General features: G+C 38.4%; 1 pseudogene; it reads left to right on the top strand.

Moving 5' to 3' along the window:
- Window positions 1–3,399, top strand: part of LOC119884776 — a 17,621-nt pseudogene extending 14,222 nt beyond the window's left edge.
- Window positions 3,400–4,013: the final 614 nt, after the last annotated feature.

Genomic DNA, 4,013 nt, shown 5'->3' with positions numbered 1-4,013 from the left:
ACTTGAATTTTTTCAATCTTGTATTTGTAAATCATTATGTTACGATGTCACTAATTGCACTTGTACTTGCAGATGTAATCTAGCTACATCCAACAACTTCTCGAGCTTTAGCCACCTTCCACTGAAAACAGTGGACTGTTCGTTAAACCAACGCATGTAACACAGACAGAAAACACATAATTGACCAATAACAATACATAGAACAAAAGTTATCTTTTAATAATAATCTCAAGTGACCTATGTTCTGGTATTACAACTCTGTGTGTCGCTGAGATCCCCGTGAATGTGCCACCTTGTGTTCCTTCATGATGAATTTAAAGAGTATGCAATATCCACTTTCCACAAGCACAGAAACTTGTCAACCAGGAATGTATCGCATAGCTTCCTAGAAAACATGAACAGAAGAGTGAAAGAACATTGTCTCATCTTCATGACGAACTATAATAATAATCTCTCTCCTCTTCTGTTGCTGATAAAATAATTCTCTACTCCATATATACTCTATATAAATGATATTTGTGATGATAGATGAAATGTGTTATGTTTGCAGAGGACACGAATTTTGTTCAAGAGATGACATGAAAGAATTATTAAAAGGGAGATGATTTTATATGAAAAAGTTGTCACTTGATGAAAATAAAACAAAATTTATGGTGTTGGGTTAGGCCCAACTGAAATAAAACTGAATTTAAATGGAGTGGAAATTGAAAGAGTATTTGTTGCTATTTACAAAACAAGGGATCTGTTAAATGAAAATATTTAGCATATATTGTACTGTTCACTTATATAATCATCATATTGTGTTGAGGTGTGGGGAAATGCATATAAAACAAATATATATAGACCCTGTAATTGCACTACAAAAAAGTGCTATTAGAATAATAACTAAGGCGAGTGTCTGTGAATCTACTAAACAATTATTTATAGACTCATGCACATTGAAGTTTGTATTCAAAAACATTGGAAATACTAATAGAAGCCTTCCTGTTTGGATTCAAAAGCTTTTTAAATTAAGAAAAGGAAAGCATAACTTTAGAGGATTGTGTATATTTGAAACATGTAAAGTGAGAACTAATATAAAAAATACAGATGTGTTTCAGTTTTGGGAGTTAAATTATGGAATAGACTTAATGATGAGTTGAAATGGGGTAGCGCTCTGTGGAGATTCAAGAAAGCCTTAAAAAGGAAAAACAATTAAGGATTACAATTTAGATTAGATTTAGAAATTTATTCAATTAAATTTTTTTTTCTCCTTTTGTTTTTTTCGTATTGCTGGTATTCTGCATTTTAGTGTATAGGATAGGCAAATATAACGTGGGCTTCAGCCTATTCCTTATTTGGTTGTAAATGTTGCAAGTTATTTCGTGTGAATGGATTAGTGGAAGCATATAAAGATTTTGTAAATTGCATTTTCACACAAATTGTCATTCTTTCTATTTAGTAAACTGGAATAAACCATTCATACATTCATTCTCTCTTTTCCCCGCAGGTCACTTATTGAGTACGGCGGAGGTGGAGTCGGCTCTGGTCGAGCACGAGGCCGTTGCCGAGGCTGCTGTGGTGGGCAGACCTCATCCTGTCAAAGGAGAGAGCCTCTACTGCTTCGTAACTCTCAATGATGGAGTGACGTTCAACCGCACGCTGGAGGCACAACTCAGAAAACAAGGTTGGGAAACGCAGCTTTTGGAGAGGTGTTTTTTTCCAGCGTTCTGAAACAGCATTTAGATCATCATAGGACACAAAAGGTCTCCACTGAAACCCCAAAATGTTGGGGGGTATTGAAAAAAAGAGTAGACTTAAACAAACAATCCTAAATTTGATAGTACTGCACAAATATAAATTCATTGAACAGTTTCTGTAAGTGTTTCTGTACCTGTGTTTGATATGTTTTATTTCTATCATGACTATCTATAATTGTCACTCATTTATTGTTGGTGTTCACAGTACGGGAGAAGATCGGTGCCATTGCAACACCAGACTACATCCAAGATGCTCCAGGACTCCCCAAGACCCGATCTGGTAAATTTGCCAAGTTTACAGAACATTTAAATAGATGCAGGTTTTCATTTTAGCTGTACTCACTGACACTTTTCAAAGAGCCAAACCTGACTGATGTACAGCACTAACGTATTTAGATAGATTTGTTTAAACCATCGCTTCATCCAAATTAAATAAACCTCTTCTTTAACTTGCCCCAAGGGTTTTGGTTTTATATGAGATATCTTCTCTAAAATGTCTCCCTACACCTAAACACAAAGGAGGTGAAGGGAACCAGAACATAGTCAACCCATGCAAACTCATGTGCACGTTTAGCTCAGCTGATACTAGTAGTGTGCAAGACTCCTGTTTGGGAGAGTTGTGTGATCGATCCCATCATCCAGCCGACTTTTCTTTGTCTTCCTTGGGCTTGAATCTTTGAAGGGGTGCGAGTTCAAGCTTAAACACGGTGTTGCTACTTAAAAGTGTACATCCTTTATTTTTGTGAACTTAAAAATTAGCTTTCAGTTTCTCCCTTGATTTTTAAACAAACACAAACGCACCATCATCACTTATGCCTTCCACCCTCTGCAGGTAAAATCATGCGACGGGTGCTCCGAAAAATCGCCTGCGACGAACGAGACCTAGGCGACATCTCCACGCTGGCCGACTCCTCGGTCGTCGAGCAGCTCTTCCAGAACAGATGCTGCACCGCCGTGTGACGGCCTCCAGGATCCTCCCGGGGGGAGGCGCCAACTGCAGCCGCACGCTAGCGGCCACAAACCCAACCAGGGAAGAGGAGGAGGAGAAATTCCGTGGTCTTTACAACAAACAACCTTTAGCTCCTGATGAGTATCACCATGGTGCAGCGGAGCCTGAATTTAAAATGACGCCACTGTCCTTATATGTAAGAACAGCAGCAGGTAGAGACATAACGGCTGGCTGGTTACTGGGCGATATTTCCCACTTCTGTAACTGTGTTAATTACTGATTTTACAACAACAACAAACACAGTCTAGGAATTAATAAGTATGTCAGTCTGTTAGTTTAAATGTTTTCCAGAAGCTGACAGAGTTGCTGCTGTTAAAAACAAGGCAGTGGTGTGTGAGACAGCGAGAAGCCAGAGGTTGTTTCAGTACAAGACCGTACTGCAGTGGAGCTGTGTCGAAGAGGTAGAACAGGTTTACACGTCATTTGGTTTTATCCTATCCTATCCTGGTTTTAGCCAATAACACACTGCAATATCTGCTACTAAACTGCTCGGTAATGGTGTACACATTCAGTACTTGTACAGTACTGTTGCACCACAGTGAGTCCCGTGTCACTACAATAGATTTCCTGTGGTTAAAAGACGAGTTTCCACTCTGGAATAAGGCTAATGTGACGTGCTACCTGTAACTACCCTGTCGTTAATGTAACAAGTTGTCCTCCCCTCGCTCGCTGCCATAGTACTGTTATGTACACTGATAATTAGCTAAATCTGAAAAAGCTCAGTATTTCTACTAGTTCTAATTTCTGTTATGCTTTTTATTTTTAAACATTTAGACTTGTGTCATTTTTCATTTTACGGACTTTTGGTGGGTATTTCTGTTTGTGTGTCTGCACGCTTCTATGATTTTTTTCTTCTATTCTCTTTTAAGTCGCAGGGAAGTGATCAGGCTCTCCTATCAGTCTGGTGGAGACTGGAAAGTGTTCAGCGCCGTGTAGCTCAGGACAACAAACGGTCGGTTGAAGGGGGAAAAAAAGCGTATTAATAACTCATTTAGTCTTCTCGTGTTTAAGTACTGTGTTGTGTCTAGACTCCACATTGATTACTAAATCAGAGTTTACAGTGTCTGTGATTAAAATAAGGTACCAAAGTCAATCCCAAATGGCTGTAATTATGTTAGAGTATGATTTGAATTTGGGAAAATAATAAACATTTTTTTTGTGTGACAGCTACAAACTTTTCTCGACTAATAACCAGGAAAGTGTGGCTGCTATAAAAATATTAATACACAGCAAAGTCCATTAAATCAAAGCAAAGGCTCTGTTAA

The sequence above is a fragment of the Micropterus salmoides genome, unplaced genomic scaffold, assembly GCF_014851395.1.
Source record: "Micropterus salmoides isolate LMB-PRFRI ecotype aquatic unplaced genomic scaffold, ASM1485139v1 Ms_hic_scaffold_3661, whole genome shotgun sequence".
NCBI classification, from domain to species: Eukaryota; Metazoa; Chordata; class Actinopteri; order Centrarchiformes; family Centrarchidae; genus Micropterus; species Micropterus salmoides.
This window is presented reverse-complemented; position numbering and strand designations above follow the sequence as displayed.